General features: G+C 43.0%; 1 long non-coding RNA gene across 1 annotated transcript; it reads right to left on the bottom strand.

Annotated features, from left to right (window-relative positions):
- Nucleotides 1-212: 212 nt before the first annotated feature.
- Nucleotides 213-12,902, bottom strand: LOC123600025. The gene is made up of 3 exons (XR_006713432.1): nt 12,515-12,902; nt 11,909-12,051; nt 213-459 (listed from the first exon to the last, which is right to left on the bottom strand). It is a non-coding gene; the product is annotated as an uncharacterized LOC123600025 (long non-coding RNA).
- Nucleotides 12,903-15,824: the final 2,922 nt, after the last annotated feature.

The raw sequence follows: 15,824 nt of genomic DNA, 5'->3' as shown, positions 1-15,824 counted from the left end.
TTCTTTTGTGAACATTCATTATATAGTTACTATATGCTAAGGGCTACACTAAGCACTTAACATGTGTTATCTCTGTTAATCCTCATAACAATGCTGGGAGGTGAGTGGTATCATCATCCTCACTTTACAGATATGAACATGGAAGCTTAAAGAGGCTATAAACAGACTAAAGTCACAAAGCCCGTAGGTATGAAAGCTGAGATTTTAACCTGGGCCTCCCCCCATTCCAGACCCTATGCGATATACTCCGTCGGCCTGTGGCTGGCAAGCTTCTGGCCAGAGCTAGAGCCCAGTCCAGCTGAGACAGGCCTCTGAAGTCCAAGCATCTCTGCCGTGTGAATTCCATTTGTTGACACTGGGGTCACCATGTACCTCTCTCCTGTGGAAGCTGCCAGGGCATCCAGGCTCCTATAAACATTCTCACCACGTGAAGGGATGTCAGAGTTGCAGCAACTCTTCCTTGAATATAAAACAAGTTATTTCATATTTACACATTTTTTGGTCCACATTTTGGAGACGAATTTCACCTAAAATGAATTAATTTATGCTCAGCCCTGTATCTCTCCTCAGTAATATTGAATTCAAGGAGATATTTCAAAAGGAATCTGCAGCAGTTCTCTTAAACCTCTATGGTTCCAGGCTAGTCAGATCTTTCATTACATGCTTTTAAATACTTAGAACACCCTGGGAGTGAAGCACTGGATCAATTAGGGCAAACTGACTAAAGGTTAATTTAACAGAGCCCCCAGCAGATGCTCTGCCTGTCCTTGTGGCTCGAGGGTCTAACAAGCTGAGCTACTTTGTGTAAACACCATTAAAAGCATAACTGGACCCGCGTTGTGTATCTACCCCACCATTAGAGAGTAGCTTAAAGAACCTTATTAGAAGAAAACCATTGGGTGTAAGGGTGGGGAGCAGAAGGGAGAGAAGGGCGTTGTTGAGCTATTGAACTCTAATTGAACAATAAACAAGGGCTTATTATAAGCTCTGCTCCCAGTACTCAGCCTGTGACTCCCTTTGGGAGTTTCATTGCAAGCAGAATTTAATCACACATCTGTCTTTCCAGGGCATCATACCACTCCACTTGCCTCTAGTTCAAGTACCTGAAAAGTGTGAACAATGGATTTTGAGATCATGATGCCTTAGAGGTTGACTATGCAGGGAGAACTCAAGCAGCACAAGGCTGAAACTACTCAAAGGTGGTCCCATGGCTCAGGAATCAGGCATGGAAATGGCTCCAATCCTGTGCACTCTTCTCTAGCAGTGACAACCATCATGGCAACTGGAAGCCATGATAACTTCTCAGGGACTCATTATCTGGTTTTCAGGTTATTCCCATGGAGGTAGGGGGAGCACCTGAGTCCCCTTCTCCTCAACTAGCCCAGTGGTTCTGTATCCTGGCAGAGTATCAGAATTACCTGGGGAGCTCTTTAAAATACTGATGCCTAGGGGTCTTATCAAAAGGATGGTATTTTTTACAAGCTCCCTGGGAGGACCTAATGAGCAGCCTGAGCTGAGAAGCATGGGAGTGGCCTCGACCCTTCCCCAGCTTGGTTGAGTACTTTGGTCCTGGACATCTTGGATATAAAAAAAATAGAAATGAGGTGGGCCTCAGAGCTGCTACTCATGGCTGACAGCAGCCACTGGGTGGGCCAGCTGTACCTAAGCCTCTATTGCACAAGGAGGACGGTAGGACTGTATGATCCTCGTGGGCAGCCCCCAACTCAAGTTTCTTGCCTTTCTTCCCATCACATGGTCTTATTGCCACATGACAATTTAATGAACATTTACGGAGTATTTTCATATGCCAGGTGCTGGGCCGGGCAATATAGAGAGAAAGAGAAGAAAAAGACATGGTCCTTATCCTCAAAGAGTTTAACAACAACCTTCACCAGGGAAGCAAATACAATAGTATGGAAATCAGTTTCCTACATACTAACAGCCCTTATTAAAGGTTGAGATGAGACATAAAAGTAGGATTACATAACATTTTCAGAGATTATTGGTGCTTTTCCCCATTATAGAGTTAATTAACGACTTTAAAGTCTCTTCTCCCAGATCCATTCTCTCTCTCTCTCTCTCTCTCTCTCTCTCTCTCTCTCTCTCTCTGTCTCTCTCTCTGTCTCTCTCCAGTGCATGCACATGTGCACACAGACACATACCTTCTTCAGAAACAGGAAAGGGCTAAACATAGATATTTTAGATACCAGCCATAGGCCTGCTATCTTTTTTTATGGGGAACCTGTTTGTAGGAAAACCTGAGTGAACTAAAGTTTAATCAAGGCTGCAGAGTCCTTCTAAGGAACAGGAGCCCCTATCTAAGCTCAATGTGCCTTTGCACATGGCTGCTTCAGACCCCCGCGTTCATTCAGTCAACTAAGATTTGAGCCCTGTTATGCAGATACCATGCTAGACACTAAAAAATGTTATAGTGAACCCCTGACACCATCCCCCCTATCCTACTGGTGCTTAAAATCTAGTGAGGAAGACAAATGTGAGTGTAAAATTACTACTGTTGTAAGTGAAGGTACATTGAGGGATGTAATATTGTTAAAATGGGAACAGACCCAGGACATCGAGGAAGGACCCCCCCCCTCAGAACTTGGTCATGAACCTGAGCATCACATCTACAATGTGATGGGCTGGTGACGAGGTGGTGGTGGCATTTCATTCCAGTCGGAAGGAAAAGTACAAATGAATTAGTGAGGATGGTCTAGAATTAGTGAGGATGGGCTAGTGGTTCTCAGAGTGTGGTGTTCAGACTGCTGTGGGTACCAGAGGTCCTTTCAGAGGTTCCATAAGGTCAAAATTATTCTCATAATTATACCAGGATGTCATTGCTCCTTTTCACTGGGTTGACATCTGCACCAATGACATAAAAGCACTGGTGGCAAAACTTTGGGGTGTCAGCAAGGCAGTGGCACTAAACTGTACTTGTAACCACTGTATTCCTTTTCCACGTACTTGTAGCTGGGAGAAAAGCCAGTTTCACTTAGAAATGCCTTTGATTAAGCAATAAAAGTTATTCTTTAATTAAACCACCACCCTTGAGTACACATCTTTTTAATATTCTGGGTGACAAATGGGAAGTACGCATAAAGCACTTCTGCATACAAAGTGCAATGGCTGCCTTGAGAAAAAGCCCTCGTTTGATTTTTTGAGCTGTAAATGGAACTAGCTGCTTTTACCATGAAATACAGTTTTCGCTGGGGGAAAAAAAAAAAAAAAAAAAAAGAAACCGAAACCAAAAACTACTGACCATAAACCATAAACCATAGTTTGTGGTTATTCAAACTTAGGTTCTTGGCAGGCCTTTGTTGTTGTTGTTGTTCTTGTTTTATAATGAATAAAGCCCATCTGTCACTTCAAGGAAAATAACTGAAAGTGTTTGTTACCAAAGATAAAACTCAAGCTTTCAAACAAAAATTAGAACTTTAAAACTTGTACGTACTACCATGAGCTTAATAGCTTCCTAATACTTAAAGACTGCAATGAGGTTGATGGTGATACTAATTAATGTGATTTTGTATATATTATATAATGAAATATGTCAACATTTGGAAGATGTGTTTAACTCAGTGAACCTGTCTTTTCCAAATAACCAATGCAAGAGGTTACAAAATCATGCCATGAGTAAAGGATCCATTCAAAGTGCAAGATAGCCCTAATGGGCTTAATGTAACAGTGTATGAAAATTTCATTGGTATAGTTTCAGACTCCATACTGTAACTCACTTCTAAATTAAAAATTTTTTTTTATCATTTTAGAGAGAGAGAAAGAGTGCGAGTGGAGAGAGGGATTCAGAGAGGGAGAGAGAGACAGAATCTTAAGCAGGCTGCACACTCAGCGTGGAGTCCGATGAGGGTCTCGATGTGGGGCTCCATCCCATGACCCCAAGATCATGACATATCTGAAACCAAGAGTCAGATGCTTAATTGACTGAGCCACCCAGGTGCCTCCATATTTTAACTAACTTTTAAGAAACTGCCACTTGTCAAGTTTTGATGTATTATTCAAAAAGAATATCCACCATCATCAGAAAAGGCTATTAAAATACACCCCTTTTAACTACATGATCTGTTTGAGGCCAGATTTTCTTCACATACCTCAACAACAGTAACAAAACAGATTGCAACTGATTAAATGCAGGAGCAGAGATGAGAATCCAGCTGTCTTCAATTAATCCAGAAACTTGCAAAAATGTGAAATACTGTCATTCTCACTAGTTTGTTTTGGAAGCTAGCTGGTTTTCATAAAAATATGTTATTTATATTAACATGTAATGGTTATATTGTTATTTTAAAATGAATTAATATGTACACATTTTTTAAATGTCTCAGTTTTAATGTCTAATCTGGAAATATTGCCAGATATAATCCACATAAACAAAAGCTCTTTGGGATCATCAATAATTTTTAAGAGTTTAAAGGGGTCCTGAGACCCAAATAGTTGAGAACTGCTGGACTAGATTATTTTGCAGTAACAAAATTGTCTTGAATCTCTGGCCACACAGAACAAATGTTTATGTCTGTCTCATGCACAATCAGGCAACTCTCCAAAGACAGCTGTCTTCCATGCGCTGACTCAGCACCCAGGTTACTCCATCTTGTGGTTCTGCTGTCTCGACATATGGCCTCCACCATTGCTGTTCTGGAAAAGAAAGCTGTGGAAAATGGCACATCAGCTCCTAACTCTTCTGTTCTGTGTCACGTCCACTCACAGAACTGGTCACAGGGCCCCACCCAACTGCAAGAGGGCTGGAAGATGTGAGAAAGTTTGTGAATATTTGGTGAGCAGCAAATGGCTCCAGGTACCACAGACAAAGCATGTGTGGTGAGAAACTGAAGCTCCTTTGGGAGAAATGATAGGGCGCAAGTAGAGAGATTAAGCACAATGCAAGAAAGGGCAGGGGAGACCTGTAGGGCCCAGACTGTGTAGGCTGGCTTCATAAGCCATGGTGAAGGCTGTGGTCTTTCTTAGAGCAATGGAAGACATTGGATGGTGACAACAATCTCAGCTGTAGCTGTCGAAGGCCCACTGTAGCTATGGAAGGAGGTCAATGAAGGGGCACAGGAGTGGAAGCCACTGGGCTGTGCTGACAGATGGCATCTTTGGGGAAAAACAAAAGCCTGGATTTGTGGCACTTGTTGATTTATGGTGTGTAAATACTCCTGCCATGGCCAACTTCAAACTCACCAATTTGATGCTACTGAATGCAGACTCAGGCAGAGACATGCATGATCAACTCTTGTGAACCTGTAGAGATGGTTTCAGTGATGCTGAGGCAATAAAGCGAGTTAGAAAGCTACTCCAGAAAAAAAGATGATGGTAGTCTAAACTTTCATGTCCTTTGAACACACAGCTGGAGCTAACCCAGTGTTCTGTGTATGCCAGTGGCTGAAACTCCCTGCTCCACCACAAACATCACCACCGCCACCAAATATCACCAAGATTTTCCAAACATTGCTATGACATATGAGGGTGAGGCTATCTCCCTATCTCCCTAGCATTCATGCACAGTCTTACCTCCAGGACAAAAGTATGGGCCTACATCCTTTAAGAGTGAGCAAGGAGGGGTGCCTGTGTGACTTAGTTAAGCATGTGACTCTTGATTTCAGCTCAGGTCATGATTTCACCGTTTTAAGATTGGGCCCCAGGTCAGGCTTGGTGCTGAGTGGGGAGCCTGCCTGGGATTTCCTCTCTGCCTAAATAAATAAATAAATAAATAAACATTAAAAAAAAAAACTAAAACAAAACAAAACAAAAAGAGAATCAACAAAGAAATATCTCCTCCCCCTTTAGCTCATCTTCCCAGACCCATGTTTGCAAACACCCTCAGATATTCTGGTAACACTTCTCCCCAACTCTTCCAAGGAGGGGGCAGCCAGAAAGCTTCCAGAAAGGCCATACTTGGGTTTTCAACCTCTCCTGATTTACATGAAAAGATCCACAAGAGTGAAAATAATTACAGTCTACAGCTATAGGTTGCAAATAAAAGTATAAAAAAAAACTTGCAAGTTTGTGAATGAAATGAAAATCTTGGTTTTTGCTGGCTGCTTTAGAATGGAACCAGGTGACTATCTAACAAGGACAAGGGGTAGAGTGAGGGTCCCTACCCCAGGGTTCTCTTACTGAGTTACAGTTACCTGAGGCTTAAAGTAGCAGCCAGATATGCCCTTCATCTAACCCAACCTTGGGTTTAGTTAGTTCACCCAGGCTCTTTTTCCTTCTCCCTTCCCCATGCCTGTTTTCAGAGTGAAATAAAAGCTTGTGTGAACCTGAAGTGGTGCCTGGGGTGCTGCTATTTAAATAGCTCTGCCTGTAAACACAACAGGTGTCCCTCACAATCTAGATCCCAAAGTTTAACTGTTTGTTTTGTTTTGTTTTCTCCAGAGGGCCATATGGATTTTTTATTTGAAGAGCTTGCCTGGCTCAAATAATAATCTCCACCTCTCACCCTCCTCTGGCCTTCCTTTCTCCCTCCCTTCCTTCCTTCCTCCCTCCCTCTCTCCCTCCTTCTCACTTTCTTTTTCCTCTTTTCTTTTCATATAAAGCCACAGACTGAAGTCTTCCTCAGCAGCCTCATCCGTCCCTTCTGATGGTTCTAGAAGTTACTGGCCCTTAAGCAGAGTGACACTACTGTCCTGGCTCTGAGCTCCCCTCTTCCTATTTCTACCTGCTGGACAAACCTCCCAACCCGAGCTAGAAACTTCAACAGATTCAGTCATAATATCTGCGCCCTCATTAAAGGTCTTATATAATCTAAGTCACTAGACACTGGAGGATTCAAAGGAGGGCTACGGAGGTTGATGTGGTAGGCAGATGGGGAAGAAAATGCCACCAAAACCTGGATACCACCAAATGCTAACATTCTCTCTTGAGACAAATGACAGGTATGAGAGAATGAAGCATGGACATACAATTTTGTTTTAGAAATTTCCATTTTTATTCCTAAATTAACTGAAACCACTAACTAAATAGAAGACCTGAATGCAGGGGCGCCTGGGTGGCGCAGTCGGTTAAGCGTCCGACTTCAGCCAGGTCACGATCTCGCGGTCCGTGAGTTCGAGCCCCGCGTCAGGCTCTGGGCTGATGGCTCGGAGCCTGGAGCCTGTTTCCGATTCTGTGTCTCCCTCCCTCTCTGCCCCTCCCCTGTTCATGCTCTGTCTCTCTCTGTCCCAAAAATAAATAAACGTTGAAAAAAAAAATTAAAAAAAAAAAAGAAGACCTGAATGCAGAAGAGGGCACACCTTTTTATTTCACTGGAGTTGTTTAATCCAAATACTTCTGCCTATGTAGGTACAAGTCCCAAGTAACTAGATTAAGAGACTGACTTCTTAGATAGCTAAGTAAAAACATTTTTTAAGTTTATTTATTTTGAGATAGAGAGAAAAAGAGAGAGAGAGAGAGAGGGAGAGAGAGAATATGAGTGGGAGAGGGGCAGAGACAGGAGAAAGAGAATCACAAGCAGGCTCCACACTGTCAGTGCAGAGCCCAACGGCAGGACTCAAACCCATGTACTCATCACCTGAGCCGAAACCAAGAGTTGGACAGTTACCCGACTGAACCACCCAGGCACCCCAGTAAAAACATTTTTTAAAAAGTGATCTCACATCACCATCATTTGACAAAATAAAGGACATTTTAACATTCAATAGTTCAATGAATTGAACATGATGGAAACCCTCTACATTGTCCTTTTTCACCCAACAAAGGACTGGTGAAAAATGACAGCCCACGTAATAACATTTGAGAAGCCAAATCTCAGTGCATCCCACACCATCCAAGAGAAAGAGACTATATTTGGTAGTGATTCCCTTCAGACTTACAGAGAAGTGAAATCTCAGAGGGGTTAAACAACTTGTCCAAAGTCACACAGCTAACAATGTCAGAACTAAAATTCAATCCCAAGATGCAACTCTTTGTATTAAGCCAAGGATAACATTTTCCAGCCCCAAAATTGAATAAATTTTACTAGATATATTCTTCCTGCTATATCATTCTCTGCCTATCCTATTATGTTTTTGATTTCACAAGCAAGCCTACTACCAGGTAAAGAGATTCTGGAATAGAATAAGTCCCCCTTGTAAATTATTAGCTTCCTTGATTACAAATCAACCTCAGCAGAGTTTAGTTATCATAAGTCTATTTCCTGAGGCCTCTGAGGCACTATTGGGGAAACGAAGAATAGGTTGTGGAGTTTTTAGACTTGAAAAACCTGATTTTCCAGCCCTAGAACTCAGAGACAATGAACATGCAGACAAGCACTAACAGGGCTGTGGGGAACTGCTCTGGCCAGGCTGGGACCAAGTGGGATGGGTCCTCCACCTGCCAGCCAGATGGGTCTCCAGCCAGGTGACATGTGTACTGACCGTGTGACCTTGGGCATGTCACTGGGCCACAGCTTTTCCTCTATGAGTGGCAGAGATCTAGATAAAATCATCTTGAGGGCTTCTTCCAGGCTGACTAAAACAGCAGTAACCAATGTCATTCACAGGACATTTTCTGCTGCCAACCATAGAGGTCAGGCATTTCTCCCCTTTAAGCTACGTACAATCTGGGCATTGAGCAAGACTTCTTTCTTCATTGTTTTTCCAGTATCCTCTACTTTCACCAGCCTCCAGGGAGACGAATACTGGGCCAGCCCAAGCTGTTTCCCTCTGAGGAGTTCTCATGCAGGGTTGAGCTGTAACTCATGTAGCCCAGTAGCACGTTTAGGTTTAGGTTTAGGTTTATGTGTATTGCTTGATTGCCTCCATTCATTTAAAAGTGTGACCTCAGTCCACACCCCCAAAATGTCCCCAGAGGGGACATGTCTCACACCCAAGTGGTCAGCTACTATTACCAGGCTGCCTCAGCCTTCTTCCTCCTCTTGTGTCCCATAGAGGTGACTCCCAGCCAATCAGAAAAGTGCCAGAGGGAGTGGACTCTGGATGTTCCCAAAGCTCCCAGTGCCAGTGACAGATTGGGTGGACTTTACTGCAGTGAGGAGGAGGAAGGGACCCCCCCCCCCCCATGCAGTGGGGCTGGGCTCCAGGTCTCACTCAGTGTCCCTCCCGTAGTTACATCACCTTGGTCTCTAACTTCCTGTCTCCAGAGGGAGCCAGGAGGGGCAGATGCCATTCATTCCATGGCCTCCATCCTCTTCTTCCTCTCTGTCCCTTCCCCTGTGGAGACTCCCCCACCTCATGTGTGTGTGTGTGTGTGTGTGTATTGGGGGGTGGGACAGGCTGAGGTTATCCCTCACACATATACACATATACCCCTAGTGTTGGAGAGTGAGTAGTTCTTGGGAAGGGAACTATGGTAATTGAAGGATAGGGGAGAGAAAAATAAGTTTTCACTATATCCCCTTTTGTATGGTTTGAATGTTATACCAAGAGCATGAAATGCCTTTTCAATAAAGTAAGTTTTTTTTAAAAAGAATGATTTTTGAAATAATCCCACAGGGTCCTGAATCTTTTTTCTTTCTTTTTTAAAATTTATTTTGAGAGAGAGAGTCTGAGAGACAAAGGCAGAGGCAGAGAGAGAGAGAGAGGGAGCGAGAGAATCCTAAACAGGCTGTATGCTGTCAGCACAGAACCCAACTCGGGGCTCAACCCCACCACTGTGACATCATGACTCGAGCCAAACTGAGGAGTCAGATGCCTAACCGAAGGAGCCACCCAGATGTCCCACAAACATGCGTATTTTTAACATTACTTTTCCTCTAGTTTCTTTCTCTCTGTGGAGAAATTCCCTATGGGGAACTCCCTGCTGTCTAGCCTTTTTAACTGTTCTCTAAATCAACTAATGCACTCCTTTTTGTCCGCCCATCACAACACTCTCATGTGAAGAAATCAACTGGAATGGCAAAAAAGGGAGGACTCAAAACTTCTCTGAAGTGGGAAGATGCTGTAAAGTGTCACCAGTCTTTCCTTCCACCCATTCAAGCATCCATCCATCCATCCGTCCACTGAGATTGCTAGGTCTTGGATTGCAGAGTTGATCACAGTTGTGGTCCTTCCCCTCAGGGAGCTTCCGGTCAGATGTGAGGAAGGCGTGAACTCAAGCCTGTATTGGCCTAAAATTTCTTTTGAAATTGGCCTAAAATTCCCAAACCAAAAGACTTATAAGAAACCTGTGTTTGTGCTCACCAAGTGCCCCTAAGATTGGGCTAAATTACCTTTAGAACAGCCCCTTTAATGCCATACATTTAAGAATCCACCTTAAACTCTGGTAAACTATGCAATTCCCCCCAGAGTCTATATAACATACAGTAATTTGTTGGTTTTTCAGGCTTTGTGGGCCTAAATGAAAGTACCAAAGAATAGGTTACAACTTTTCAGGCTTCCTTTACTCTCAGGCAAATGCTCACCCTGAAGGGATACTTGAGATTGAATGTGGCCAAGCAAGTGAAATGGTTTGGAAATAGCAAATGGCCATCTGAATGCAGGGCATTATTGCCACTATGGCAGCTGCTGCTGACGGTGGGAAGGAGCCCAGAGTTTCTTGAGGCTTTAGTGTGGGTTTGTATGACTGGAACTAAATGAAGTTACATCCCATCCATCAATCAATAGTGACAGAGTAGCCCCTAACTGCCAGGTGCTGGGACGCAGCCCTGAACAAGACAGACAAGGCTCTCCAGCCAGAAAGAAGTGGAGCTTTAAGTAATTGCTCAGGGCATGCTGACAGAGCAGAAGGCCTGGGCCAGTGCTGGCCAAACTTGCTCAGAGTGGGCTTGGATATGGTCTTCCTGTGTCTATGACTGTGCTCCCCTATTTGTTCACAAAGTTGGTCAGAAAGGCAGCATGATGGCAATAGGGACACGGGGAGTCAGGAAATATGGGGTCCAGTCACAATATTTGAGGACACATTGCACTTCTTTCTATGCCAGACTTCTCAGTCGTTAAAGAAAGGATTTTGAAAAAAGAAGAAAGGATGGCTAAGGACAATCTGGTTCCAACAAAAGCTGTGATTCAGGAGTCAGGGAACAGACAGTGGCACCACTCTGAGAGTGCTTACCCAGTTCTTGCACACACATGCATGCACACCCACACCCACACACACACACACACACACACACACACACACCATTGCCCCCAAAGTGAGGACGTTGAGATCACTTGCTTCCAGTCATAGCTTCCCTCCCAGGACTGGATGCCAGCTGGGGCTCTCCTTTGCCCTCAAAACCCAGGTGAAATTGTACAGTGTCTGCCTTATACACGTCCCCAATTCCCATGGCCTGTGGAAGTCAAAAGCCCTCTTGAATATTTCTGAGAACTCAGGGGAGCAGTGGGGTGATGTTCCATTTGCCAGCACTCTGGCTCCTGAACTCCAAGGTACTGAGTAGGGGACTTTCCCCATTTTCCACGTTTGTCTTTATCAGTGCAGACACCACATCCTAACACACGTGCCTGTGAGTGATTCCCTCACCTGCACCCCAGCGTAAGGGATTGTTCATATTCACTTTCCTGCTCTTAGCACCAGCCTACACCTGGAATCTAGTAAGTGTTCAACATTATTTGATGAATAAATAAAAGGGAGGAAGGAATGGTGTGAGAGGTGTCACTGATGTTACTTTGAATGGCAGGTCAAGGCCAACCCTGGAGAAAACTGTGTTAAAGTCAATAAAAGTTGCTTCTCATCCAGAGTTATTCCTGTCCTGCCTGCTTCTGATGCCCTTCTGGGTCCTGGTCCAATTCCAGTCTAACCACAAGCTGCTGAGATGTTAACTGACAATGAAAGTTCATAAAAGTTCAACACATTTGCTCCCTGACCCAGCCTGTTTGCATTGAGAGGCTTCCTCTGTCTCTGCCCTACCCTCCAACTGGGTCAAGTAATACCACTGTAAAGTCATCCCTGCTCGGACTAACCCATACCTAGCCAGACGCAGAACAAAACTGACTTCACAGTTCTCTACCCTTACCCTTTATGCAGAACTTGCTTCCAGAAATGATCAGTCTGCAGCACTTTTGTTTGTTTCTCCAGCTTAGCCTCTAGATCGTGAGCATTTTTGTGATTCCTTCCCCAATTCCAGAGCCTCGCTCAATGCTGGAAACATAGGAAGACCTAGTAAATGTTTGCAAAACGAACAAAGAAAGAAAAATAAAAAGAGTAAGGGGGCAGCCATTTTGAAAGTCAATGAAGAAAAATAGCAGAACTGCTTATAGCAAACAAAAGGTGGGGGGAGTAAAAAATTTGACAGAGAGAAAGATGGAAAGTTCATTCAGCATTATTGGACAGATAAGTCATTTGGCAGAGCATGCTGAGGGAGGCCTGGGTTTTCTACACCCCAGCTCAATGTTGTTTTCATACTGGCTTTATCATCTCTGTCACATTATTTTTGTTTGTGTTTTGCAGCCTTTGGGGGATTACAACATCAATTCGCTGTCTGCTGGGTTTCACAATTCTCCCTTCCCATCAAGCACATACCATGAGGCACATACAATAATTGCTTTTTATATATCCAAGAATTTAAATTATATTTTGCTTTGCAAACTTCATGATACCCCTTTGAGATAACTGGAAATACCTGGTGATGTTGTGAAACCAGGCCTAAGAATGGCCATTTCCCAATGTGCTCAGCAGGGCTCCCATGGTTAAGAAAGAGCACACAGTTTCAAGCTCACAGCCTTCTTCTTTACTTAGAATTCGTGTTCAGCTCAGTTTAAACCTAGGGACAAGTGGCAGGATAATCCAGATTATTGACGAGTCAAAAATGTATGCAGAAGTGAGTACTTTCCTTCAAAATAGTCTATTAATTTAGTCAAAGAGTTTTGACTTGAATTAGCAAACTGTTTCTACTCTACACTTGGCTGTGTGGCACCACAAACTGTAACTACTATAACCACTAGCCAATTCCGGCTACTGAGCCCTTGAAGTATGTCTAGGCTGAATTTTGAAGGCTTAGTTACAAAACAAAAAAACCCAAAAAAACCCTCAATAATTTTAACATTGATCACATATTAAAATAATAACATTTTAGGAGTGCTTGGGTGGCTCAGTTGGTTAAGTGTCTGACTTCGGCTCAGGATCTCACTGTTTGTGAGCTTAAGCTCTGCATCAGGCTTTGTGCTGACAGCTCAGAGCCTGCTTCAGATTCTGTACCTCCCTCTCTCCCTGCCCTTCCCCTGCTTACACTCTGTCTCTCTCTCAAAAATAAACATTCAAAATTTTTAAATAATAACATTTTAATATGTTGGTTTAATATAGTACTAAAATTAATATTAACTGTTCCTTTTTACTTTTTTTAAACATGGTTAATGGAAAATTTTATATTACATACGTGATCTGTATTATATTTCTATTGGACAGCACTGGTAGAGACAATGCCTAGATGCACTCAGTAAATATTGTAGCAAAAAAAACCCATGAAGATTGGATCACCAACAGAGTGAAGGGAGAATTCCTTACAGGGGAAAATAGTTCATTTTAGACAAAACCAAAACTTTGCTTGAATTATTAGTTCCATCATAATTTCCATTTCACAGTGCAATCCATTAATGAGCTAATGCCCAGAGGTTATAATGAATGGAAATTCTTTCTTTTATTTTTTTAAAAGATTTTATTTTTAAGTAATCTCTTCACCCAACATGGGACTCGAACTCACAACCCTGAGATTAAGAGTTGCCCACTCCACGGAGCCAGCCAGGAGCCCCAAAACTATTTCTGTATTACAGAATTAATGGGCCCAGTAAATACATCAAGTTGCCATTTCCTCCTTAATGAAACCCTGCGCCTAAATCTTTACATTGTCATGATTACTTTATGTGTTTTCCTACATCATCTCTGGACAGTGAGCTCTTTGAGGACAGAGACCCTATGTAGGTCATCTGTTAGAATGACCAACCATCCTGGTTTGCCCAGGACTGAAGGTTTTTCTGGGGCTTAGGACTTTCAGTTATAAAACCAAGACAGTACCAAAAAACTTGGATTGGGTTGGCCACTCTACATGGAAAATATCCCCCAAACCCTTCAGTATTCCTTGTGCTTGATATAAGTGCTCAATAAATGCTTTTAGTTGAACTTGTACTAAAAACTGTGAACTTGTACTAATGTTTTCTCAGTTGTGTATAGACACCCCTGATAGAACTGAAGTACCTTCTAAACCAAAGAAAGACTAGTATGAGATGTTTTTTTAAAACATGGTTGACCAGAGGTTTCATAATCAGGGTGTCTTCCCAGGCATTAGCACTGCAAGAACAATCTTTTGTCCCTGTCAGGGGAACTTAGGGGGCCATTGCCATCTCCAAAGACCCTACTCAGGTAGGGGAGACAGCCAGTTTCTTGAGCTCAACAAGTTCCAATGTACATTGTCTGTTAAACAAATGCAGCACAGTTGTGTGTTTGGGACAGAGAGGAACAAGGAGGATACAGGAAAGGCTGAGGACTTAAGGGAAGAAAGAACAATTCCCTGATCTGTTACTGGCTTCATCCAGGAAAAGTATTAGTATATGGTACCAGGATTCTGGGACCCCAGCTCAGAAACTTTTCCACAACAGACACAATCTCACAGTATGATTAAGAGCCTGGGTTCCAGAATCAGAGTCCTAGGTTAAAACCTGGCTCTGTATTTGCTAATTTTCTCTGGGCTTCAGTTCCTTATCTGTAAGTGGTAACAAGAATACTTAACTCATAGGCTTATTGTAAAGAGTAAATGAGCTGATGGATATAAAGTGCTTTGTGCAGTTCCTGGCACATAGGAAGTACTGGATGTGACTGCCAGCCATAATTATCCTGTCACTCAAGGTCAACGGAGAAAGTTGGTACAAAGAAAGAGCATGGACTTTGGAGCCAGACATAGAAATATTTCAGTTCAGATCCATACAAATGTGGTCTCTTTGTGCTTCACTTTATATATTTGTAAGGTAGAATTCCACCTTGTAGGATTGTTATGAAATGGGACGTAATAAGTAAGGTACCCAGCTCATGGTGATCAATGAAGATGATTGATATTGATCAATGAAGATAATTGGTAAGATTCTTTCTCTCTCTTTTTTAAATGTTTCATTTATTTTTGAGAGAGAGAATGTGAGTAGGGGAGGGGCAGAGAGAGAGGGGGACTCTCTGAAGCAGGCTCTGCATGACAGCAGAGAGCCTGATGCAGGGTTCAAACTCCTGAACTGTGAGATCATGACCTGAGCTGAAGTCAGATGCTTAACCAACTGAGCCACCCAGGTGCCCCTTTGGTAAGATCCTTTCTGTGTTCAACTCGTCTTCTCTAATCTGAGTCTGAGAGACCCACTGGATTTTCTGTCTTCCAGTGTACCCCAAACGCCCAACTCCCATGCCTAGGCTTTACTATCTCGGTTCTAGAAACTGATCCTAAAATGCTAAAAGCCTGCCTAGCACTCAAGATCCAGCTAGAACCCACCTTCTCAAATGTCCTTTCCTCTCACCAAGCAGAGAAGGTAGCCTCGGCCAACTGTCCCCACATTTAATCTATTCCAATGAGTCAAGCTGTATTGCCCTTAGATAAAGTCAGCATTCCACAGTTCTTAGAAAGTGGCAACGTAGAGAAAAGTAATGGCAATACAGTGAGTTTATACATTTTACAATGTACAAACGAAAGAAGGGAGGTAAAGGAGATGAAGAAGGAGAGATGTTAAGAGGGACTGGTCAGAATCTGCAGTCTCCATGTGGCCACTTTCTGCTGAATAGGGGCCCCAATGGTCCTGGCTAGGTGCTATCTAGGCACCCACATGAAACAAGCTACAGTTAAGTATATGTTCATTTGTTAGAATCAATGAGTGATCATCTGTATCTACCTCCAAGTTGTGACAGGTAAGATTGGCTCCAGTTTTTTTTTTTTTATTTCTTTTGTTTCTATAATTAAAAAAAAA

The sequence above is a fragment of the Leopardus geoffroyi genome, chromosome C1 (assembly GCF_018350155.1).
Source record: "Leopardus geoffroyi isolate Oge1 chromosome C1, O.geoffroyi_Oge1_pat1.0, whole genome shotgun sequence".
Classification (NCBI taxonomy): domain Eukaryota; kingdom Metazoa; phylum Chordata; class Mammalia; order Carnivora; family Felidae; genus Leopardus; species Leopardus geoffroyi.
The sequence above is the reverse complement of the archived record's forward strand: the minus strand, read 5'-3'. Positions and strand labels throughout refer to the sequence as shown.